Source organism: Aethalodelphis obliquidens, unplaced genomic scaffold, assembly GCF_003676395.1.
Source record: "Aethalodelphis obliquidens isolate GAN/ISIS:26980383/991018 unplaced genomic scaffold, ASM367639v1 scaffold1, whole genome shotgun sequence".
In the NCBI taxonomy this organism is placed as follows: Eukaryota; Metazoa; Chordata; class Mammalia; order Artiodactyla; family Delphinidae; genus Aethalodelphis; species Aethalodelphis obliquidens.
In genome coordinates, this window is record NW_020837945.1 from 81,751,722 (window position 1) to 81,778,831 (window position 27,110).

Here is a 27,110-nt window from a genome sequence, read left to right on the forward strand (position 1 = left end):
AAATCAATGAACCTAATAGCTGGTTTTTTGTAAAGATCAACAACATTGACAACTCTTACCTAGACTAAGAAAAAAAAGACTCAAATAACAAAAATATGACATGAAAGAAGAGACATTACAACTGAAACCACAAAAACAAAAAGAATCCAAAGAGTCTGCTATGAACAATTATACATCAACATATTGGATAATCTAGAAGAAATAGATATTTTTCTAGAAATATACAACGTACCAAGACTGAAGCATGAAGAAACAGAAAATCTGAACAGACCTACAACTAGTAAGGAGATTGAATCACAAATCATAAACCCCCTGACAGAGAAAAGCCCACAACCAGATGGCTTCCCTGGAGAATTTTACCAAACATTTAAAGAAGAATTAACACCAATCCTTCTCAAACTCTTCCAAAAAACTGAAGAGGAGGGAACATTTCCAAACTCATTTTATGAGGCCAGCATTACCTTGATACTATTGATAAAATGAGATGAAAGTACTACAAGAAAACTACAGATCAATATCCCTGATGAATACTGATGTAAAAATCCTCAACATAATACCAGCAAACCAAATTCAACAACACATTAAAAGGATTATACACCATGACCAAGTGGGATTTATTCCTGGAATGCAAAGATGGTTCAACATATAAAAATCAATTGATGTAATACACCTCATTAACAGAATTAAGAACAAAATCCACGTGATCATTTCAATTGATGCAGAAAAAGCATTTGACAAAATTAAAACCTTTTCTTGATAAAAAAAAAAGTCCAAAAAATTAGAAGGAAATCATCTCAACATAATAACGGCCATATATAAAAAGTCCACAGCTCCACAGACATAGAAAAACTTATGGTTACCAAAGGGGAAGTGGTGGTGGTGGGGGATAAATTAGGAGTTTGGGATTAACATACACATACTACTATATATAAAATAAGACCTACTGTATAGCACAGGGAACTATACTCAATATTTTTTAATAACCTATTAGGGAAAAGAATCTGAAAAAGAACGTATATATATATTTGAATAACTTTGCTGTACACCTGAAACCAACACAACATTGTAAATCAACTATACTTCAATTAAAAAAAAAAAAGGCCATAGCTAACACACAGTCAGTGGTGAAAACTGAAAGCTTTCCCTTTATGATCAGAAACAAGGCAAGGATGCCCACTCTTGCCATTTCTGTTCAACATAGTGCTGGAAGTCCTCATCAGAGCAGTTAGGTAAGAAAAAGAAATAAAATGTATCTAAATTGGAAAGGAAGAAGTAAAATTATCCCTGTTCACAGAAAACATGATCTTATATGTAGAAAACACTATAGATTCCACAAAAAAACCCCGACTAGAACTAATAAATGAACTCAGTGAAGTTGCAGAATACAAAATCAACACATAAAAATCACTAACAATGAACAATCTAAAAAGGAAATTAAACAATTTGATTTACAGTAGCATCTAAAAGAATAAAATACTTAGGAACAAACTTAATCAATGAGGCAAAAGACTTACACACTGAAAACTGCAAAACATTGCTGAAAGAAATTAAAGAAGACACAAGTAAGTGGAAAGACATCCTGTGTTCAGGGAGTGGAAGATTTAATATTGTTAAGATGTCCATACTTCCCACAACAATCTACAAATTAATATAACACCTATCAAAATTCCAATGACATTTTTTTTGCAGAAATAGAAAAAAAATCCTAAAATTCATATGGAATCTCAAAGGACCCTGAATAATCAAAATAATCTTGGAAAAGAAAATCAAAGCTCAAGGCCTCACACTTTATGACTTCAAAACACATTACAAAGCTACATTATTCAAAATAGTGTGGTACTGGCATAACAACAGACATAGAGACCAATGGAACAAAATAGAAAACTGAGAAATAAACACTCACTATGATCAAATAATCTTCAACAAGGGAGCCAAGGCTAAACTGGTTAAAGGTAGCCTCTTCAACCAACAGTATAGGGAAAACTGGATATCCACATGCAAAAGAATGCAGCTGGACCCTTAACCTTATACCATATATAAATATTAATTCAAAATGGATTAAATACCTAAACATAAGACCTAAAACTATAAAACTTATAGAAAAAACCAAAAGAAAACGTCATGACATTTGATTTGGCAATGATTTTCTGGATATGACACCAAAAGCACAGGCAACAGAAGCAAACAGACCAAATGAGACTACATCAAACTTAACAACTTCTGTGTAGCAAAGAAAACAATCAAGAGTGAAAAAGCAACAGAATGGGAGAAAATATTTGCAAACCACATATCTGATAAGGGGTTAATATCCAGAATATATAAAGAATTCCTACAACAAAATAATACAATTAAAAAATGGGCAAAGGGTTTGAATAGACATTTCTCCAAAGAAGATATACAAATGGCCAATAAGCATATGAAAAGACACTCAAATTTACTATCAGTGAAATGCAAATCAGTACGAGATATTACCTCACATCGGTTAGGATGGACACTATCCCTCTTGCCAAAAAAAAAAAAAAAATCCCAAAAGCCAAAACCCCAAAACCCCCCAAAGGGAAAATATCAGGTGTTAGTATGTGGAGAAACTGGAATCCATGTGCGTTATTAGTGGGAGTGATGTAAAATAGTACCACCACTCTGGAAAACAGTATGGAAGTGCCTCATAAAATTAAATATAGAACTACCACATGATCCAGCAATCCCACTTCTGGGTGTATAGCCAGAAGAATGGAAAACAGGATCTTGAAGGGATATTTGCACTTCCATGTTCATTGCAATATTATTCACATTAGCCAAGAAGGGGAAGGAAGCTAAATGTCCATCAATAGATAAATGGGTATAGAAACTGTGGTATATACATACAATGGAACATTATTCAGCCTTTTAAAAAGAAGGAAATCCTGTCATATGCTACAACATGGATAAATCTGGAGGACACTGTACTAGTGAAATAAGCCAGTTCACCAAAAAATAAATACAGGATGATTCCACTTATATGAGGTATCTAGAGTAGTAAAACTCTTAGAAGCATAAAGTAGAATGGAGTTGCCAGGGGTTGGGGGAAGAAGAAAAGAGGAGTTGTTCAATGGGTACAGGGTTTCAGTTTTGCAAGATGAAAAAGTTCTGGAGATGTGCTGCACAGTGTGCATACAGGTAACACTACTGTACACTTTAAACGGTTAAGATGTTGTGTGGGGGGCAACAGAGACACAGATACACATAAGGAAGACAACCATGTGAAGATGGAGGCGGAGATTAGAGCTATGCTGTCACAAAGCAAGCAACACCAAGAATTGTCAGCAAATACCAGAAGTTAAGAGAAAGGCATGGAAATAAACTATACTTCAATATAAAATAAAATTTAAAAAATAATAAAAATATCCAATACCGATTTTTAAAAAAGAGAGAGAGAAAGGGATGGAGCAGATTCTTCCCTAGATTCTTCAGAGAGAGCATGGCCCTTCCAACTCCTCGATTTTGGACTTCTAGCATCCAAAACTGTGATAGAATTGCTGGTGTTTTAACTCATTCTAGTTAGTGGCACTTATTGTTTTGGCAGTCTAAGGAAATTAATACAAAGGACCCATAGAAAAGAGCTTGAAGTGAGTGCAGACCCCCCTGTGTCTGGGGCTCCCAGTTATTCTGAACTGTTATTCTAGCCCCATATTCAGACTTCAAGAATTCATTAAAATTTTAGCTGTTCTCTTATCCCCGTTTATGGTGGTTGCTGCTTCCTCCCATGCTCTGCCAAAGGCAAAACAGTTCCTGTGTCCCATCTCTTCTCAGAAGGGGTTGTCTTTGGAATTTCAGTTCACCTGATTGCCTTGTGAACTCAACTCTCTCATGGGCTCAAGAAAAGTTATGACTTTGTGGATTATCAGGCTTTTTCTCACATTAGAGTGGGAGAAATGTTCTCTTGCAGCTTTCTACATCTTAAACAGAAGCAAAACTCTCCTCCTATAGTTAATATGAACTTTTTTAGATTTAAGAGATTTTTAATTTTTGTATACACTACAAATAGTTTTTTATCTAAAATCATGCCCAGAAAGCACTTTGCTTTATTTGCTCTGTTTATTAATACTTTTAATTTTTGGCATAAATTATGTATACTAAGAAAATGTTATCACTTTGATATTCAATGCCTGTTAAACTATATCTAAACAACTTGATTTCACAAATCTTTATCTTGGTATTTGTTTCCATTTTTGTCTTCATTCTATATATGAATGTACAATACATATACTAGTGCTTTCTCCTCTGAATTGGATCCATGCTAATTCCTGATTCATGGTTTAGGTTTTCGTTTTTCAAAATAGTCCTTTTAATACTGATGTATCTAATTTTGGTTTTCAATCTTGCTACTTATATTTTGATCTGTCCGTACTAATACTACATGGTTACAAGGGCAGTTGTATTATATAGCACATAAAACTTTGGAAGTCAGTCTTTTCTTCTCGCACTTTCTTCAGTGATTTTTTTTTTTTGCCGTACGCGGGCCTCTCACTGCTGTGGCCTCTCCCGTTGCGGAGCACATGCTCCGGACGCGCAGGCTCAGCGGCCATGGCTCACGGGCCCAGCCGCTCTGCGGCATGTGGAATCTTCCCGGACCGGGGCACGAACCCGTGTCCCCTGCATCGGCAGGCGGACTCTCAACCACTGCGCCACCAGGGAAGACCCGAAAGCATTATTTCTTAATTGCACATTGACAGCATACCTGAAAATATCAAGTGTTTGATAAATAGTAATCAAATGAGTATAAATATATACTGACATTTTGAGAAAGTCTCAGCTTAAATGGGATTTTTCCCATTATGTCAAAACTACTTTGATTTCTGTATAAATAAAACCTTTAATTATTTTATATTCAGCCACATTAAGACAAATAAACAATATTATATTCAACTAATTAAGACACTTAAGCAATTCTATACATGATTAATTCATTCATTCATTCAACAAATATTTATTTAGTACGTTCTGTGAGCCAGGCCCTGTTCTAGGCACTAGGGTTACAGCAGAGAACAAAAAAGACAAAGCAAATCACTCTGCTCTCATGCAGCTTACATTCTAGAGCTGGAAGAAAGAAATAGACAAGATAAGTAAGGAAAATACATGGAATGTTATACAGTGAGAAGGAGAAAAAGAAAGCAAGAAAAGGGATTAAGAAGTATGTGTGTGGTGGCCAGGAGGGAGAGTTGGGAGTTAGGTAGTGGAGCTAGTGAAGATCTCACTGAGGAAGTGACCTCTGAGTCAAATCCTGAAGGAGGTGAGGGAAAGTGCCACATGGTTTCTGCAAGATCATTCCAAGCACAGGGAACAGCACCAGCAAAATCCCTAAAACAGATAGAAGGCTGAAGCAGGTTACCTGGTGAAGAGTAGTAGCAGATCAGGTCAAAGAAGTAAAGGGTTTTTATCAGTAAGAAAGGAAGCTACTGGAGTTTTGAGCAGAGTGACTTGATGTTACTTCTGTTTCACAGGATCACTTTGGCTGCTGTGTTAATAGGTTGAAAGGGGCAAGGGGAGAAGAAAAAAGATAAGTTAGGAGGTAGTGGTAGAGGTGACTGGACTCTGCCTGTATGTTTAGGGTAGAGTCAACAGGACTTTCTAAAGGATCAGATGGTAGGTATGAGAGAAACAGAGGAGTCAAGGATAACTCCAAGGCTGAGAAACAGGAATGATCTAATTGTCTGTTACCGAGATAAAAAAACTAAAAAGAAGTTTGATGGGAAGGAAGATTAGGTGTTCAATTTTGAACATGTTAAGTTTGAGATGAATGTTAGACATACAAATGGAAATGTTAAGTTGGCAGATGTATATACAAGTCTGGAGTTCAGAGGAGAGGTCCAAGCTGGAGATTAAAAATTTTTTAGTAATTACAGTATTAAAATTGTGAGAGTAAATAAGAGAAATGGGTCTAGGTAGAAAAGAGATAAGGTCCTAGGATTGAGCTTTAGGGCACTCCAGTGTTTAGAGGTCAAGAAAATGAGAAGAAACCAACAAAGGAGCCTAGAAGGAATAGTCAGAGAAGTAGGAGGAAAGCCTGAAGGGTGTGATATACTGGAGGCCAAGTAAAGAGAATGTGTCCAGGAAAAGATAAGTGATTATCTAGGTCAAGGCTGTACAATTATTTAATGACCACACATCCAACTTAGTACATATGTACAAATTTATGAATAATCGTAATATTCTAACCTCTATATTCATTAATGATATTGGATAAAAATCTCATTGACAATAGGATTTATTTACTAAACAGTACATAAAATATTACAATAGAATATATTAGCATACATGTGTATATGTATAAAGATATATTTTAAATTTATTTTTCAATCTACAACAGCATTTTCTGAAACCCTATTCCAAGGGTTATTAAGATTTTATGAGCCAAAAAGAGTTCTGGCCACACATAGGTTTGGAAAATGCTTATTTGCATTATAAATTTCCAAAAAAATGTGACATTTTCCAAACTTATATCATTATAGAACCCTTTTGGTTTACGAAGTCTCTTTTAGCTGTATCAGCTATTCTGAGTAACACAGTTTGAGAAATATCAAGTTAAAAGCCTGGACAATTTTTTTCGTCCTCACTGTAGCAAAATTTGTGTCAGCAAAGTTGTTGGGGGATATTTTCTTTCTGCCACTTCAGCACTTTTAATGAAAACAAGAGCTCTCTGCTTCTATAACACTTATGCTAGAAGATATGATGACCTTTGCTTTATTTTTACACTGATAGTTCTGTCTCTTCTCAGGTTTTCTACTGTTACTCATCAAATGCCAAAATGAAGAGTTGCTTGATTTCTTTAAAAATAAAGTTCCATCAAATAAATAAAATGTGCAAAGCAAAATCAGTACATTTTAAATTAGAATAATATATACTTATACACGGTTAGAAAAATGTATACTTATAGATTAAACATAACCCAATATAATCGATTAATCAGCAACATGTTATACATAAAGCTTTTGGTAAAATTACTTTCCCTTTATGAGAATTGTCCACCTTAATGGTTCTGTGGTGTTATTAGTTTCCCCATATTCTGACTTTGAAATATGTGGAACATAAATGATTTTTTTTAAATCCATGTTTTCATCATTTCCCTAAAAGTCTAATGTTCATTTAGTTCCCATCCTTCAACCTGAAAAATGGGGCAGGGCAGAAGGTTTCACTTCCAAAAGTACTGTTCATCTCCAGGTCAAAGATAGAAAGGAGAAAGGTACAAGCAAGAAAAAGTCAAATAAAAGCACATTTTGCCAGTGCAACACCACTTAGCTAAATATTCTCTCCTTTTGCCTCAAAATGCCAGCTTTGTTTAACGAAGCATGGCGAAGTTTACTGGAAGGTCTGCAGTCCACCCCCACTCCCATCCCCCACTTTATCTCTGGCCTGCACTATCTCAACAGTTCTCAGTTTTGTTTTGTTTTCATTCATTTCATTTATTTGTTTTAAATGACAAAAAAAAAAAGACAAAACAGAATTCAGGAGGTATACTTCTTACGAACACACACATGTCTTGGGACTTCCCTGGCGGTCAAGGTGGTTAAGACTTCGCCTTCCAATGCAGGGGGTGCCAGTTAGATCCTTGGTCTGGGAGCTAAGATCCCACATGCCTCGCAGCCAAAAAACAAGAACATGAAACAGAAGCAATATTGTAACAAGTGCAATAAAGACTAAAAAATGGTCCACATCAAAAAAAAAAAATCTTAAAAAAAAAAAGACATGTCTTACTGCATAATGTCCCATTGAACTTCACACGTACACAAGGTAGCTCTAATTTTGGTTACTATTGGGTTGGCCAAAAAGCTCATCTTAAGGAAAAACCCAAACGAACTTTTTGGCCAACCCAATATATTGGTGAAAGATTTCTTGAAGTCTATTTCACCTACTTAACTCCCAATCCTCCACCCCAATTCAGTGGTTGACTGTATAAAAACTTCTTTTTCTCCCTAGTTTTATGGAGATAAAATTGACATATAACCTTACATTAGTTTAAGGTATACAACACAATAATTTGATCACAATAATTTGATATATGCGTATATCACAAAAAGAAAAACCTAACTCTAAGCCTCCAATTATCTATCTTAAAAGGAAGCCACAACCACTGGAATCTCATACTACCTCATGAGTAGGAGAAATTAGAGTAATTGATGTCCTCATTGGTATCTTTGACAGCAAACTTTCAAAAATATCAGATTACTAACTTTGAATCAACCTTGGAAATGTCCTAAACACAACAGAAGCAGAGGCTGACAGCTATGACTGTCATCTCTCAGACACAGCAGAAGCTTTATTATGGATAGACTGTGTACATTTTATACCAGTAGGAAATTTCCTAATACAGAAAGCAATTTTTTTCTATAAGAGTAATCTCACAAGTTCTTATAGTTAAACCAAATAGGTTTTCTGGGTCCCTACATAAGACTCAAATGTCTGTGACCTGTGCCACAGGACAAAGTTCATGATTCGAGTCCAATTATCATTTCTGAGCAAGCTAACTCTTTAACTAGTCAAACTTACAATCTGCCTTTAGTCACTATGGAGGCCCTTCTATACATTAACTTTACCCAGTTTAATGTTACTATTACATTCACTTTGTTTTCTTCTCTTTCTATGTCTTCATCCCTTTGCACTATACGCATTTTTAGAAGCTACTTCAAATATTTAGAACAAAGCAAGCTATAAATAAATTTAATTAACTTATCTTTTAAAGTCATTTAAAAATATTAGGTCCCCATAATTCGGTTTATAGGACTCATTGTCCCAAATGTGCACCTCTGTGAATACAAGTTAAATTCATTCACCTAATAAATATGTTCTAAGCACTTACATGTGTGTGCTAGGTGCTGGGAAAAACACTGGCGAATAGGATGTCAGTCAGAGATAAGTACAATGGAGAAAAGTAAAGCAGAGAAGGGGAATAGGGATGCCATGGCGGGGGGCGGGGGTGAGGTTACAGTTTTAAAATAAGATGTCAGAGAGAGCTTTACTGAGAAGGTGACATATCATGACCTGAAGGATCTGAAGATGAGGGATTAAACCACATAGATATCTGCCACATAGATATCTAACACAAGAGCATTCCAGGCAGAGAAGCAAAGTTTCTGAAGCAGAAGAAAGCTTTCTTTCTGAGGATCAGCTAGAAGACCAGGGTGGCTGGGACTGTTAGGAGATGACAGAGAACTAAAACAATATTTACGTTTACCACGTGGGATGCATTGTGAAATTTTCTGTTCTATGTACTTTCGTTTTAAAAAAAATGCTAGTTACAACTTAGTCAAGCACTAAAGAATTAGTTCTTCCCCAATGAATTGTAATGTGCAACCCTTGGAAGAAGAAGCCATTACCTATTGTTCATGGATACTGTAAAAGTCACCTATTCCTAACTAATGCTATCACCAAAACAGTGGATATCTGTTTTTAGGGAAACAGTTGAATAAGTTAATGCCAGTGGCTTATTTAATCTTAAATCATTAAAGATAATTTAGGTACTCAGAGAAAGATAAATTGGCATTTTCTCTTCTAGCGACCATCAAACTCCCAGTTATGCTAACTATATTCTCTGGAACCTATCTCCACTGAGTCCTCAAACAATGCTAAACTAAGCGGGAGTTTTTTGTTTTTATTAGTCCAGAAATATAAAAGTAAAATAAAAAAAATTTAAAGGGAAAACATTTAATACCATCTTTCAACTAGTATGAGGTTAAACCAACCTTAAATGTTATAACGGTCTGGGTGTGAGAGTAGATGGTATTAGAATATTAAATAAAATACCCTTAGGGCCTATAGGTTTTCTCTGTGCTATGAACTAAAGAATAGTTCATTAATTAGACCAAAGTCAAACTGATATTAACTGTTCATTCCTTTGTCACAAGTAGCTGTATGAAGTGAAAAGAAACATTGAGTCTCCTTAGAATCCAAATGCATGGAAAGGGATTAATACTGAAATGATACTCCTAGATCAGCGACTGCAACTCAAAGGGAAAAATGCGTTTTATTTAATGACCAAGTACACAAATACAGACACATACATTTATATATATGTATACCTATGTGTGTGTATATATATATGACTAAAACAATATTTACTCTTACCATTTGGGATGAATTGTGAAATTTTCTGTTCTATGTACTTTCATTAAAAAAAAAATGCTGGTCGCAACTTAGTAAACAAATTTTGCAAACCAGGTGTATGTTATAACACATAACTGCTCTACAGCATTATCAATGCTAGCTTATAATTTTAGGGAAATTTATAGTCTTCCTCCCTCTTAGAATTAGCCCACTGGAGTATTCTATGTACTCAAAGAAAACAAAAATTAACATAGCCTTGTTACCATGTATCCAGCCTGGACAGGTACCTGTTTTCATTCTACTTAAATCACCTACCTTCCTAGGTCCAAGAGCTGAGAGAATAAGAACCATTAACTTTTAGGTTGAGGGTTCTTTTCCCTAAACCATGTAGCCTCTGAGAGCATAATCTGACCTTAAATATTTTTACCACTTCATCCTCATTTTCTTAGTGTTGACTGAAGTTTTTATAAGATACAACAAAAGACCTGACTCTAAACTTATCATGCCAAGTTTACCCTTCTCTACCAATGAAAACTTATGGCCAGAGGACATACATTCTTTTGGAAAGCACTGATTTCTTGGCTGTAGTCTAAAGGGACATAAGCAATATGAAAGACCCTAAAGGCCAAGGAAATTGAAATCAGAGAAAAGCATATAAAATGGAATGTATTAATGGATTTTAGTCCCTTTAAGCTTTTATTTTTGTGAGAGGGTTCAAAGGAGAGCTTAATACAGATGAGACTTGAGGCTTTTGAAGAGGATCTAAGTCTTGATGAAGTTATTCAAACTCAAATCTTGAATGCATAATCATGGTAGGCCAGAGGGTCTTCAAAAAGTTGTACTGGATGCTTTAAAACAAAACACAAAAAAATTCTACTAGCAAGTCTAATAAAAGTTTTTAAGGGTTTTGAAAAGCTATAACTCTTTGATCAGTAATTAATCAGATCATTAGATACGATGCTGAAAGAACAAAACAAAAAGAAATAAGAAAAGGAAAGAAAGATTTTAAAAAGACATAGTGTACAGAATGGCTAAATGTGTTCATTGGTTTATCACTTTGATTAATATTCTTCACTTCAAATTGCAACTGAATTTAAAGTTCTTACAGAACCACCATGGGCTGTAGTCAGATAAAATGATCTAATGATAATTTCCTGAATCTCTTTCACTGCTATTCATGATATTTTATTGTCTTAAAGGGCTTTTGATTTTTGAAAGCATGGCCAAATTATTTGTTGGATGAGACAGCATAAAATGAAGTTGATTTTGTGGGGTAGAGAAAGAAGCTAAATTAGGAATATCATGGTTTGAAAATATTTAAACAGGGAGAAAAATTAACAAAGCCTTAGAATGGAAAAATTCAGACCACTTTGCAAGCTCAAATGAAAAATATACAGTAAATCTCACTGACTATTTGTGCTCATTCTAACTTGTTTCTTTTACTTTACCTGCTCCCATAAACCTGCTTTTTTTCCAAGAAAAAATTAAGCTTTTAAAAATAAATAATAATAATAGCAATTTATATTTACTGAGTCTATATTTTGTGCCAGGCACTACTCTAAGCACTTTAGGTAGATTAATTCATTCATCCTCAAAACAATCCCATGAATTAGATATTACTATTATCCCCAATTTACACATGAAGAAACCAAGGTACAGAGAAGTTAAACAATTTCAGGTAGTTTACCTCGCTAGTAAAGAGTGGAGTCAGGATTCAAACTCAGGCCCTCCAGCTCCACAGCACCAAACTACACCCACTATTCTACAAAACTGGTTTCATTACACAAAATTTTCCAGAACTAGGGCTTTCTTTAAATCAGCATTGTGCTATGTCACAATCGTTCACTGCATATTCTGATTAGAAAGTGTAGTGATTAATTTATGTTTCCCAACAGTAGTAATGTAGAACCAGTTTCAGATGTCACTACTCAGGAGTGACATCCTATAGGAATATCAAAGCAGTTTAAAAATAAAGCATGCCACTTAAATATTAATAGTGGTAGAGGATTATAGATGACTTTACTCCTTTTGGGGGGATATACACATATATTTTTCCTATATCCTATTTTTTGTGAAGTGGACATGGATTACTTATACAATTTTTTAAAAAGGTTTTTTAAGCATGTCATCACCATTATTTGCATTAATATATACAATAAACTTATTAGATAAGTTTGTTTTTGCTCTATTTGAAGAGAAAAAAATTCAAGGTAGAGTAGGCTTTATGGTAATAATGAAATAATAATAGCTATTATTTAATTAACACCTAATATAAGCAAATCTTTTACATACTCTTCAGTAAATTCCTATTTTATAGATAAAGAGATTGAGGCTTAGGATGAATAATAAACTTAATTAATAGAACAGCTAGTAAATATTGGAGCCCAGATTCAAATCTGTGTTTACTGTTCTAGAGTCCTTGCTCTTTCCACTGTACAATGCATGTACCCTCTCCAAATGCCAAAATAATGTCTTTTGTTATTAAACACACAGAAGAAATCTTTCTAAAATTTAGGTACTCTTAAATAGAAAATACCGAACATAAATTATTTAAGTTCAGTCAGGGTTATCATTTTGAATATCCATGACCACAGAGGTGTTCTCATAGAATCAAAAGAGCTCCAGGTGCTACAATTTTAAAATTAGTTGGTCGGCTTTCTGACTTCCTTCTTGTCCGTACTTGTCAATGTGCCTGCCTCTAATAGGAGCACTTAGCCCACTCAGAATTTGTTGCTTCTAGTACACTGTGGAGTTAGATACCAGTTAATTAAGCATGTTAGAACTGTGTCTAAATGTAAATAAACTGAGTAAGGACCTGAGAAAGGCATATAGATTTTGTGTCTTATAATTTGGGAGCTCAGGTAGTTTTATTTCCTGGTTATGAGTAACCTGAAGCTGGTGGGTGAATGACCGGTAGATAAGTTAGCTCTCAGTATTTAAATACAGGGATAACAGAATGTATACACATACTATAATAAACCACTTTATTGCACTATAATTTTTTTTTCAGATTTAAAAGATACCTTAATAATAATCTGGTACAATCTCCCATACAATGAGAAATACCCTCTACAACATTCCCAATGCTCAAATTCTGCTTAAGTGACCCTAATGACTTGGAGTTCACTGCCTCACACAATCTGCTCCACTGTTGACTAGTTCTATCTATACCTTCTCTCATTTAGAACTAATTTTGGCCTCAAATACCAGAGAACAAGTATACTTCCTATGGAGTTTCTCCAACTCTTCCAAAGTCTTCTATTTTCTGAACAAAGTAGTCCCAGTGCCCTCAACCTAGAACATCACAGTTGTCCTTTTATATAATTACAAAATTGATTAAAAACAATTCTCTTGTTCTTCAAGGTTTCTCTAATAATTAATATACAAAAACTGATTGTTTTGTAGGTAATGGGTCTAGTTAATCTATCTTGGTCATACACAATTGGAATGCTAAGAAAAGCTTAGGGACCTAGCTCAATTCCAACTGAACAGCAATAACCTTTTCAGTTCTTCCTTCTTTTCCCCCCACCCAAAACAATGCCACAAAACAGAATCTTAAAAAATACCCTTAACCATACCTTGCATGTTACTAGATTTTAACTTTCTCATTCTCAGGCTTTTGTCTACCTTCACATCACTTGGACCCTGTGAATGATCTTAAAACTTCCAAAATTTTTCAAGCTGTTCTAACTATTATGAATTACCCCATAACAGGCCTAGCTCTGAGGCCTTAAACTTCTGATTTTTTTTTTCTCTTGCATTAGCTGGATATCTTCCTCTGCAGAATTTGTAGTTTTCACATAAAATGTATGTGAAAAAATATATATATTTATAAAAAATATGTGAAATAATATATATACACATTTTAATATATACTGTATTATACGTCTTTGTACATACACAAACACACAGGTATCTTCCCAATTCTATGTTCTCTACATATAACTTACATTCATCTATAAGTCACCTTTACCATATTCATCTTGACTTAGGAAAACACAGTCTACCCTTGGATTCAATTCATTGCTATCCATTCTCTTAGCAAGGATAAGAAGTCCCATTCTAGGCATCCTGCCCACTGGTTTCCCCCTGGTGGCCAGTAGTGATTAGTCCCACAGATCTCAAGAAGCAAAACATCATTTAATAGAAATGATTATATGCAAAACAGTCTGCCAAAGTGTGGTATAAAACACCTGGCATACCATAACCTGTTCTATTCCATTAATCATGACTCAGCCCCTAGATTAGTGACCTTCATTTTGCTTTTAACAAGATACACATCATGTATTTTATATGACAGTAGTATCAGATAGGTATGTATCTTACATAGCCTATTCTCAAGCAAGTTTCAAATAAAATCCCTCCACTAACAAAATGTAGATTATTATATCTTTAAATTTCTTGTATAACTCATTTTACTGACCTACTACTGTTATTCCAAATTTCCCCCAATGAAAGTGTGGCGACACAAAGACGGCTAGAGAAGTAAAAAGTCACCGTAAATTTTTGCTGAGTTCTAAGGCAGATAATCAGCCAATTCAAAGTAATATTCTCAATATAGAATGAGATTATCCAAATATATCTAAATGATCTTTTTGGCTTCCTGATTTCATAACAGAGAGAACAAGCCATTCTTTGAAATGTCTTAGGGCCAGTTCCAGACATCAAGAACAAAGTGAAATAATAACGATAAGATGTGTTTAAAGAGTAGAATCATTGAAGAGTAATTCAAATCAAATAAAGTCCATCCCATTCGGTAATAAGGAGAGGCTCAGAAGAACCATGCCAATGCAACACAAACATAGCTTGCAAACAAAGGTAACAACATCCATATCACCTGGGAAGGTCAGCCACACAGTATGAATTGTGTATGAGCACTGAATTCGGCAACACTAAGCACCTAATTTATTCACAAATTCTTACTATGAATAATAATCTAATGTCAAGGTTAAAAACCTATTAAAATATCACCAAACCTTTCATGCAGCTCTGAAATAAACTTAACTCACTTGTGCAACCCCACTCCCTCTGAACAGTGCAAATAATCATAAGGACAAAAGTCATAAGGAATAATAGTGGGCTCCCATAATTAGCCTAAAGCCTTGCTTTTTGTTTCTTAGTATTACAAAAATAAAAACATGTCCATAGTAAAAAAAAAAAAATCAATCCATCAGAAGGAGAATACAGAAAAAATGTGAGTCTTCTTCCTACTCTAGATTTCTAGTTTCATTCCCTGGGGGTACCTATGTCAGTAGTTCCTTATATATATAGATTTGAAGAAATTTTACAAGTATATACAGAAATATATGCTTTTAAAAACACAAATGAAAACATACTATACATACCATTCTGCATTGTTTTTCTCAGTTAACAATGTATCTTAGAGATTTTTCCATATCTCCACCTACAGATCTACTTCATTCTAACAGCAGCAAATACTACATTATATGAAGGCATTTATTTAACCAGATGTCTGTTGAGGGATGTTTAGGTTATTTCTAGTTGTTGTTGTTGTTTTTTTTTATTTCAAATAATATGGTGATGAATATCTTTAAATACAAATTTTTGTGTGCAAGTGCAAATACATCTGAAAGATGAATTCCTAGAAGCACAGTCTATTTTTAGAAGTGAACAAATTCTAAACAAGAAGCCAGTTTATCTACAGAGGAGACCAGGAAAAACTATAATTTTATAATTAGTGATTAAAAGGTGCCTAATATTATTGCAAAGTTAGAAGTTAAAAGTTTTGAAAATTAAAAACTCCTCAACTAGGAAAGATAAAATAGAAGAAAGAGAGAACTTTTACCCCTGGGACAGAAAGATAAAAGGCCTGGAGAATGAATCATCTAAGATATTTTTTAAAAGAACAAAGAAGAAACAAAGAAAATAGCACAAATAAGGTAGGATTTAAAAAAAAAAGACATTTAGGGGCCTCTTTTCTTGCTTTAACCTAAGGCATAAAATAAAATTGGCTAGATTTGGGACAAATACTATTACAGAGCCAAACCTGGATGTGAGATGACCTAACGACTGCTTGAGGTCCCATACCTACAGGGTTGATATACTCCACCAGGCTCTAAAATGTTGAAAGGAGATCTCCTCCCCACCCCCCAAAGAAAACAGAGCAATAATCTTCCAGGAATAACATATCTTGTCAATCTCTTTAATTTCTGATCAATTTTACAGAGAAATAGTAACAATCGCCTCATATATACTGAACAAAGCTCAAACCTCTTTGGAAGGTCCAGATTGAAACATAATTTAAAGAGGTTCAGCCTATATTTTCAATCACAATCCCACAATTTTCTAGACCAATCCAGGGCTATTTCTCACCTAACATAAAACAGTTAAAAACTTACCTTTCCCAAAGTGCTAGGATTTGAATGCCAAAATACAATCTGATTCATGTTTTTGTCCATTAATGGTCCGTGGGTTTCTTTAAATGAAGTCCATGTTAGCGTCCACAGATCTCAGAGTTCTGCAAAACTGAAAACCTCAAGAATGTCAATGCACATACCCAAATTACCACTTGGATACCAATTTATGATGAATATCAGTTATAATAATTATTATGAATATAGGCATTTAGATGTGCAAAATCAGTGGACATGACATTGAACAGCACATTGAGGTAGCAAAATTAGACTTTATGACATTAATACAAATCTAGAGGTACCAAATTTTTATGTATCCTAAAAGTGGCACCATAGTAAGAACACACAAAGGTGGGGATGATTTGGATACCAACAGTTTCCAGAAATTAGGAAACAAGGTTTAAAGGGAGGGAAACTTTAAAAAATTAGATGTCTTCAATAAGGTATTCACATGCCTACTTTTAGTTTTTTCCAACCTATTTTTAAGAACAGCTTAGATTGTTAAATCTAAAAATGCTTACTAGTTTCTTCTTTGTAAAGCAAACAAACAAAAAGCCTTAAATTCAGGTTTTCCTACTCCGTTATATCCAATCTAATAATAACATTCTAAAACCACTTAGGAGCTACTACCTCATTTGATAGCATGAAACCCATACACATAATCACCTCCCTAGATCTAGATCAATCACTGCATCTAGACAGTGATTCATGCCCAGATCTTACTACAAGCCTGATGTGTCACATGCACTTTTTTCCCATTTGACAACCAAAAAGAATCTGGTTACACTGCTTGTTCTTTAGGTCTATGCCTACTCTTTATTCCATTCAAGACACCTAAACAAATAATTTACAAAGGAAACAATTTAACCTTCAGTGATTCATTCTTTTGGAAGCCTCCTACAACTGTTTGGAAGGAGTTAACCTTTTGTGTACCCACCAGGTGAAACCTCTGACTGGATTTTTATAGATTACTATTTTCATCTTTGTTATGAAATACTTCTCACTTATATCTCAAATGTAAAAATACCTCAATTTAAGGAAGAAAACATTACGAAAAACAAAGCAAGTTCATATTACTGAAAAGAAAGCACTTAGAACACTAATTAGAAGCTCAGTGCTACAACTGCAGCTTATCATTTGATGGCCAACTTCTGTCTGGTATCATTCACCTGGAAGTTATTCCCAGAAAAGTAAAGGAACCTGAAAAAAGCCAAATTGATCGCCTTTCCTCTCTACCCACCCCAGAGAAAAATATTAAGACACATTTCTAAATTTCAATAACTACAAAACAATAACAACAATATCCCGAATCTCTACTGCACTGACATCCTCAAAACCACTGATTAGCAAACTAAGCTGGCATCACTTCTACATTCACAAGTAGGAGCACTGAAGTTCAGAAGTTCCCCCAGCTGATCCAGAATTGGGTTCGTGCGTTCATTAATTCATTCATTTGACAGCATCTAAAGATGCCTAATAATGGCAAAGCAGTGCCCTGGATTAAGAGATGAAAAGACGATGTCGCTGTCCCCTACTAGCAGAACAGGACAGGGGACGGAGTAGGAGGGAAATGAACTCTAGGTCAGCTCATCTCAGTGCCCAGGTTCCATCTCTTCACCCCCGAGCGCCAACACTCATGAGCCTGTGACCCCCAGCCATGACCGATTCCTAGAAGACTCAGCCTGTATTTCCTCAACGACCTCGGCCCTCACGACCCCGTTCCCAAAGTTCCTCGTATCCCTGTCTCTCCAGGGAGTCCCACGCCAGGAAGCCTTTCCTTCAGACCCCACCTCATGCGAGATCCACGTTTCCCCGCCCGATCTTGGAGCTTCTAACAATCTGAGCCCCCAACCCCAACTTTCATCCTTGCCCCGGTCCAGGTTCGGCCCGCAGGTTACCTGCCTGGGATCCGTGGTTCCAGGATGACCGCTGACGCCCCGCCCCGCCCATCGCGACGCCCTCCACAACCAGGTACCGCCTCCAGGGCGTAACTTCCGGGTGTCGCGTCCGGCCCGAACTCCTCCCGGCCCCGCAGTCCCGCTAAGCACCTGACGCCGCTAGTTGACGCCACTTCCGGCCTGTTCCTCGGTTCCCCTGGGTTCCAGGCGCTCTTCCATCCTTCTTTACGCGGTTTTTTCTGCTTGCTTTCCTAAACTCCGGCTATGTAGACCATCCTGGAGAAGAGCTTTTTTTTTTTTTTTCAAACTTCTTTGCCAACTTCTGCAGCCTTCCCTTAGATGATCACTTCCTTCTGCTCCTTCTGTACTTTGAACTCATCACTGTTCTCTGGACTCGTCAGGCCGCTCGGAGAATCACAAGGTTTTCTCAATGTTGCTCAAGTGATGCTGCCTCTCACTTGTAACGGTATTACCTAGGCAAGTTACTTAACCTCTCGGTGTCCGTTTCCTCAAGCGTGAAACAGACAATATTAGTACCTAGAATATAAGGTTGGTGTGTGTATTACTTGAGATAATACATGGAAAGCGCTGGCATAGTGAAAGCATTCAATGAGTGTTTATTACAAACGCTCTCTGGTTTCCTGTTGGAACATGCAGATGGTAAAGGAGCTTGGAACCGATTTTCCTCTTATCCTTAGCTTTTAATTAAGTGATTAAATAATGATGCTTGGTACTTCTGAACTGTGAGCTCCTCCAGACAAAGATGGAATTTTGTATAAGAATCCGTTTTGACGCTCCTTGAAATCACCTGCTTGGTTATTGTGCTAGGTACTGAGGGAAAGATGAGTAAAACCCAAGCCCTGCCCTCAAAAATGTGGAGATGCATAGTAAGTTATTATGGGAGGAAGAGAGTCAACCCAGGATAAAAAAAAGATGGGACCAGCTGAGCTGAGGATTTATCTTTAGAACAAAAAAAAAAAAAATTCACAGAATGTTAGAACTGAAAAGAACTTTACAGGTAATTATTTAGTCAACCTCTTGATGTTACAAGTAAGGAAAATTGGATCCAGAGAAGCAACTGACCAAAAGTCACAATTAATGGCAGGGCTAGGACCAGAAGTAGAGTCTAAAAATACTCACTACCTTCCTTCATTTCCAAAATATGCCTCAAGGTGTTAATAAGGTAAAAGCAGATTCACTTGCAAAACCTTCACTCTCAAGTGAAAAGGACTAGGAAAATCCCAGTCCAAGAGAGACAAGAGCAGTGGAACCCAGCAGTTGCCACAGGATTCTGATGATCGTGTGAATGTTCTGGTCTTGCCACTGCTGGGTTCATTTCAAACACCGTAGCCCCTTCTCCGCTGGCAAACTTCTTATATTTACCCAGAAATGAGGGGTTAAGTATCAATTCCTGTGAGCTCTACCTTCAGTTTTAACTGGCTGGACAGGCATAAGTAACGGATTCTTGCAGTTCCTGAGGGTAAACATAAATACTGTGAATACACTGCCAATAACATGGCACAACTTTATTTAGACTTCTCTTTTGGACACGATTTCTCTTAAATATTCAAACTCTGTTTTAGGACTATGACAAAGCTAACATAGGTATTATTATTGAAATGTTGGTTATGAGTCTGTGTTCCAAATGACCAGGTAATCCCATAGACCCACAGAATAATATAGTTGGAATAGGTGAAATTTAAGGTTTCTTCCAACTCTATCATTAAAAAAGGTAAATGATACTTTTTTTTTTTTTTTTTTGCGGTACGCGGGCCTTTCACTGTTGTGGCCTCTCCCGTTGCAGAGCACAGGCTCCGGATGCACAGGCCCAGCGGCCATGGCTCACGGGCCTAGCCGCTCCGCGGCATGTGGGATCTCCCCGGACCGGGGCACGAACCTGTGTCCCCTGCATCGGCAGGCGGACTCTCAACCACTGTGCCACCAGGGAAGCCCTCAATGATACTTTTAATGAATCTGTGGTCCATTGGAATTAAATAATTTACTGAAAGTCACAAAATTAGACAATGGCAGTAAGTTCTAAAGTCTAAGCCTCCTAATTTTATTCATTTATTCATTCGTTCAGGAGACACCAGGCCAGGCATTAGGGATACAAAGATGAATGAAATAACCCCCTGCCTTTGAGGAGATTTCTGTATGGTAAGGGAGACAGACCTTTTAATGAAAAAATAATTCCATGTTAATGTTATCATAGGTCCATCTAGTGCCTTCATTCAACCAATGTTCTTTTCCCCCTTTGCTACCAACATACCATAACTTGATAAAAATCAGTATAAAATGTTTTAATCAAATTTTAAATCATTTGAACCATATATATATATATATTTCTTTTTTCTTTTTTTTTGGCCATGCCACGCGGCTTGTGGGATCTCAGTTCCCCAAGATTGAACCCAGGCCACAGCAGTGTAAGTGCCGAATCTTAACGGCTAGACTGCCAGGGAACTCCCAAACCACATTTTTAAGAGTCAATCACAGTTTACACAGGTCTTAGAGTCAGTTTGTTTGGGTTCTACGCCTAGCTCTGCTATTAACTAGCCATGTGACCTTAAACAAATCACTTCCCCTCTTAGCCTCGATTTCCTCTTCAAGGTCCTACCTCCAGTAAACCTTGTGTTAGTCAGTCTAGTAGAAAAAAAGACACATGCTATCTCCCACTGTGACCACTAGATGGCTTTTTTGCTTTGCTTTGCTTTGCTCTCCCCTCTCCTCTCTTCTCTCACTCTTCCTTTCTCCCTTTCTTTCTTTCTTGTTAGTTTCTCTAAGCAAAGACATTATTATACCACCTATCTGAATAACCATCTATACTGGTAAAGATTGAGTATCCCAAGACTCTGGGAGAGGACAGTTCTAAAATGTTTGTTGAATGAATGAAAGAAAGAGTAGAGGGGACTTCTCTGGTGGTGCAGTGGTTAAGAATCTGCCTGCCAATGCAGGGGACACGGGTTCGATCCTTCGTCCAGGAAGATCCCACTTGCCACAAAGCAACTAAGCCTGTGCGCCACAGCTACTGAGCCTGCACTTCAGAGCCCGTGAGCCACAACTACTGCGCCTACATGCCACAACTACTGAAGCCCACGTGCCTAGAACCCATGCTCCACGACAAGAGAAGCCACCACAATGAGAAGCCCGTGCACCACATCAAAGAGTAGACCCCGCTCACTACAACTAGAGAAAACCAGCGCACAGCAATGAAGTCCCAATGCAGCCAAAAATAAATAATAGAAAAATAAAAATTGAAAAAAAAAACAACTAGCCTAAAAATTTTTTAAATGGACAAGTATTGTTAAGGATTTGGAGAAATTGGAAACCTCAGACATTGCTGTATGTATTGTATGCTAAATGGTGCCAAACAGTTTGGCAGTTTCTCAAAAAGTTAAACATAGAATTACCATACGACCAAGCAATTCTACTTCTAGGTGTATACCCCAGAGAATTAAACACAGTTTACATAAAAACATGTACACGAAATGTTCATAGCAGCATTATTCATAGTAGCCAAAACAGTAGAAATGACCCAAATATCTACCAGCTGATGAATGGACAAACAAAATGTGGATATTCAGCCATAAAAAGGAACGAAGTATTGCTATATGCTACAACATGGATGGATCTTAAAAACAAAACATTATGCTAACTGAAGGAAACCAGACACAAAAGGCCACATATTGTGTGGGTCCATTTATATGAAATGTCCAGAATATGTAAGCCCATAGAGACAGATTAGTGTCTTTATTAGAGTAGATCTGTGTTTGCTGGGGATAAGGAGAAAGGGGAATGGTAAGTGGCTACTTAATGGATACAGGGTTTCTTTTTGTGGTCTTAAAATGTTCTGGAATTTGAGAGTGATGATGATGTACAATTTTGTGAATATACTAAAAATCATTGTATCGTACACTTTCAAAGGGTGAGTTGTGTAGTATGTGAGTTCTATCTCAATAAAAAGTTAATTATCCTTTAAAGAAAAGAGTACATCACTTGAAATTTAAAAGGAAAAGGAGTTTTTATGGATCAGAAAAAAGAACAAACATGAGTTAAGGGAACATGAATATCACCTGATTGATGACAGGTGCAGAATACAGAGAATCATTGCCATTGACAAACATGAAGAGTGTCCAGAACAACCCACGTAGTGAGAAACTAGAGATTGCTTCTCTTATGAGAAATGGTGGTACCTGAGGAAGAGCCTAAGAAGAGCAGGCTGGGACAGACTTGTTAGCATATTTAAATATTTGATGAAAGACTGTTCTAATTAAAGGAAGAGAGTGTATAGCAAAAGTAGAATCATGGAGTAATTACTTTTGAGAACAAAAGTAGAATCAGGGAGTGGAAAGTCCTAAGGAATAGTGCAAATTTTTAGCAAGCAAAAATGTCTACCATGCAGAGTACTGAGCTCCCCATCATTGAGAGCATTCAAGAGAGGTGGGTAATCTTGTGCTAGGAATGTTGTTGAGGCATTCCTATATTTGAGAGAATATTAGACTAAATAAGCTAGAGCATCTCTCAAATTTATATATATGTAGCCTTTTTCTAAATGGTGTCAGTTTGTCAGAAAAATCTGAAAAGGATTCTTATTAGCAGATGAAATGGTCTCTTCGGTAAAATGATATGGTGGGAAATCCGGAGAAAGATCTGAGAAAACATAAAGATGAACTACAGCCTAATTGCACTTTCAACATGAAATGAAATTGGATGCCAGAGAATGCCAGGAGTGCTATCCTGTTGAGAAGGGACATTTTTCGTACATGATTTTCAGTTCAGAAGTTGACAGATGGCATTTAGTGAAAAACTATTTGCAAACCTAAAGTGATAAGCAGAGCCCACTGGAAAGCTGAGAGGCTGAAACATGGGGAGATAGCAGTGAATGAATTCTCAGTTCGATTTTTGGCTGCATTCAACTCAAATTTTGTTGCAGCACATGGGCGTGATCTTTAAATATGCTCAGTAGTACATTGTTGATCTCTGCCATTTCAGCTGGTGAAAATGATTAACATGTGACGGAGTCATTCTTGCCCTAGCTGGGTCTCCTTTAGAAATCCTGATGGCTTATCTTATTAAGATACTGAATATGTGTGTGCATGTGTGTGGGGGGGGTGTATCTCCAAGGCTCAGAACTTGAGCAAGCCACTTGAATTTATAAAAATTATCATTACTGATGGTATTGTATAGTGAAGAAATTATTTTTATCCCATCTCTCATTTCAGACACTAATATGAGCAGCTTTTGTCCTCAAGTGTCAGCCAACTTCACTGTGGAAGTGTGTACTCACTGCCCTTTTCTTCACTATATTAGTTACAATAGGTTTAAAGTCTTTAACAAACAGACCCAAATTTCTTTCTTTAGCCAGTAACAGTCCATGTTGGTTCCAGTCAGTGGGCCAGCTCTCCTTTACAGAATCATTTGAGAAGTCTGGCTTCTGCGGCTTTATCCTCCCCGGGAGGCTTGTGTCCATTTGTATCCCACAGTGAGCGGGGAAAGGACATTAAAGAGAACATGTGAGAGATTTTATCACTCCAGCTGGAAAGCAATATTTTGCATTCGTTCCAGAAAAACCTGATTGGTTTACCAAAGCAGTCTGCTCTGATGGCTTCATGTCACTATCAAATGAAGTGTTACAACACCACACCTTGATTCCAGAGCTAAAAGATCACCAATGCAGGGAAAGCCAAGTTTAGATAGCTAGCTCTGTTTTACCATGAGTATATATTTACACGTTCTAGTACATAAAAGTTTTATATTTACATTCTTATATTTTTCTTTTAAGCTGTAATGAACTACTATTTTAATTGAGGTATAGTTGATTTACAATATTGTGTTAGTTTCAGGTGTACAGCTAAGTAATTCATTATATTATATATATATACATTTTTTCTTCAGATTCTTTTCCATTTTAGGTTATTACAAGATATTGAATATACTTCTTTGTAAACCTTATTTCTATTATGGTTTATTACTGGATATTGAATATAGTTCCCTGTGCTATACAATAGGACCTTGTTGTTTACCCATTTTTTTATATAACAGTTTGCATCTGCTAGTCTCAAACTCCCAATCCAACCCTCCCCTGCACCCCCTTGGCAACCACAAGTCTGTTCTCTGTCTGTGAGTTCTGTTTCTGTTTCATAGATAAGTTCATTTGTGTCATATTTTAGATTCCATATGTAAGTGATATCATAAGGTATTTGTCTTTATATTTCTGACTTACTTCATTTAGTATAATAATCTCTAGGTCCATGCATGTAGCCACAAATGGCATTATTTCATTCTTTTTTATGGCTGAGTAATATTCCACTATATATGTGTACCACGTCTTCTTTATCCATTTATCTGTCAGTGGACATTTAGGTTGTTTCCATGTCTTGGCTATTGTAAATAGTGCTGCTATGAACATAGGAGTATATCTATATTTTCGAATTATAGTTTTGTCTGGATATATGCCCAGGACTGGGATTGTTGGATCGTATGGCATCTCTATTTTTAGTTTTTTTTAGGAACCTCCATACTGTTCTCCATAGTGGCTGCACCAACTTGCATTCCCACCAACAGTGTAGGAGCGTTCCCTTTTCTCCACACCCTCTCCAGTATTTGTTATTTGTAGACTTTTTAATCATGGCCATTGAATATATTTCTTTTTCTTTTTTTCTTGTTTTTGGCTGCATTGGGTCTTCATTGCTGCACGTGGGCTTTCTCTAGTTGCGTTGAGCGGGGACTACTCTTTGTTGAGGTGCACGGGTTTCTCACTGCGGTGGCTTCTCTTGTTGCGGAGCATGGGCTCTAGGCACTTGGGCTTCAGTAGTTGTGGCACATGGGCTCAGTAGTTGTGGCTCACAGGCTGTAGAGCACAGGCTCAGTAGTTGTGGCACACAGGCTTAATTGCTCTGCAGCATGTGGGATCTTCCCAGACCAGGGATCAAACCCGTGTCCCCTGCACTGGCAGGCGGATTCTTAACCACTGTGTCACCAGGGAAGTCCTGATCAATTGATCTATTTGTGAATTGCAACACCATGACAGCAATGAAAATGACATATTTAAGAAGCAAAAGCAGTAACATGCAAATGATGTGGAAGTGTGTTAGTCAAGAGGAATGGCATCCTGCTAAGTAGCACTTGTTGGAACTAATAAGAAGACAATTTAAGAATGTAATAGTTCATCACAACGATCAAGAGACTGTCAAGGGGTCAAGTGGTCTGTAAACAACATCATGGTGGCACCTGCTATATTAGCTTGCTACACTGCCATAGATTGGGCCCATAAGGAGTCCAAATAGATTTAGACAGTTTATTATTTACATAGACAGCAAAAGAAAGATCAGCATGGTATCTGCTACCTAGTCCCACAGTATGGCACCAAACAGGAGGGGCTGGATGACAGATTACAGGAACTGTGGGGATCGCTGTTGTTGAGGAGCAGGGCAGGGTCAGCAATTGCATGAAACCGAGAGTGAGTGCCCTCTTCAATTTTGCCCACCCTAATCCCGGCCTTGCTGAGGAGCCAACTCTAAACTACTGCCAAGCAAGGCAGGGAGGAGCTGAGTCCTGCCCAGATTCACAATAAAGAGACCAGATATTTCTCATTCTCGAGGTCAAGGAGACCTTCCCGACTACCCATGCGTAGAAAGACTCCTTGGGGGCCAAAAAGGGAGGGGGCACCACCGCATAATACGTGGCGTCAACCTTCCCATAGGCTTCTGCGCCAGAATCCATCTTGGCTAAGAGGTGCGCACGCACACGGGGAGGACACTGAGTTAACCAAATACGGACTCTGAGTCAGGCAAAGCAAGATGATTGGCCAGAGGAAACCCAGAAGAAAGGCCCCATGTAAGTGATTTAAACTACCACAAAGGCGCGACTCTCTCTCTGAGCCCACCCATGTGTGTCTATTCACATGTACTTTTTTGCTCCTAATAAACCTTTTACTTGTTTCACTAAAAAAAAATAGAATAAAAAAAAAAATAAACTGCCAAACAGTTTTATAGACTTACACAGAAATTTGCAGCTGTACCTAAGGGGAGGGAGGTGCAAGGCAGAAAGTTCTGTGTTCAAATAAAACTAGGGAGATAGATGAGAAATGACCCGTGGCTGACTCCAAGATGTAGATGAGAAAAATGCCTCAAAACGGCTCCACACCATGCTGATCTCCACTTCCTCCAGGAGCAATTTCAGAACTGTTAAGCCTTGCCTACATGGCCTTTGTGGAGGTACTCGAAGTTGTTAGGATGGACGGCAGAATTGTTCCCCTAGAGGCCGACATCTGAAAAGACAATACTGAATCTATTGCTTCCTACAGTAAGGGAAAGCTGTGCTGGTCATACATAGTCTCTCCAAGCAGAGCAGACTGTTGATCTTACATATAGTTTTTGGGCAAGGTTGAATTCAGGGATTGGCGAATTTTAGAGGCAGTAGAGATTGATGCCACTTGTAAGAGGCTGGTTGATGTTGAATGTTGGCACTCAGAGGCGTGTGCCCTGGGCTGTTTGTGATTGGCTGGCTATCAAAAGTGAGAGGCTGGGACTTCCCTGGTGGCTCAGTGGTTAAGAATCCGCCTGCCGGGCTTCCCTGGTGGTGCGGTGGTTGAGGGTCCGCCTGCCAATGCAGGGGATGGGGGTTCGTGCCCTGGTCCGGGAGGATCCCACATGCTGCGGAGCGGCTGGGCCCGTGGGCCATGGCCGCTGAGCCTGTGCGTCCGGGGCCTGTGCTCTGCAACGGGAGAGGCCACAACAGTGAGAGGCCCGCGTACCGCAAAAAA

At 37.3% G+C, this 27,110-nt stretch overlaps 1 protein-coding gene across 2 annotated transcripts in view; it reads right to left on the minus strand.

The window, feature by feature from the left end:
* Positions 1-18,438, minus strand: part of MAP3K13 (mitogen-activated protein kinase kinase kinase 13) — a 155,965-nt gene extending 137,527 nt beyond the window's left edge. Inside the window, exons 1-3 of one of the 2 annotated variants that reach the window (XR_003433395.1) lie at positions 18,350-18,438; positions 16,437-16,563; positions 9,973-10,925 (exon numbers count right to left, since the gene is read on the minus strand). The gene's annotated coding sequence lies outside the window, so the exon portion shown is untranslated. Of the gene's footprint in view, positions 1-9,972; positions 10,926-16,436; positions 16,564-18,349 lie in introns of those variants that run through there. The other variant, XM_027109730.1, reaches the window with a different exon arrangement.
* Positions 18,439-27,110: the final 8,672 nt, after the last annotated feature.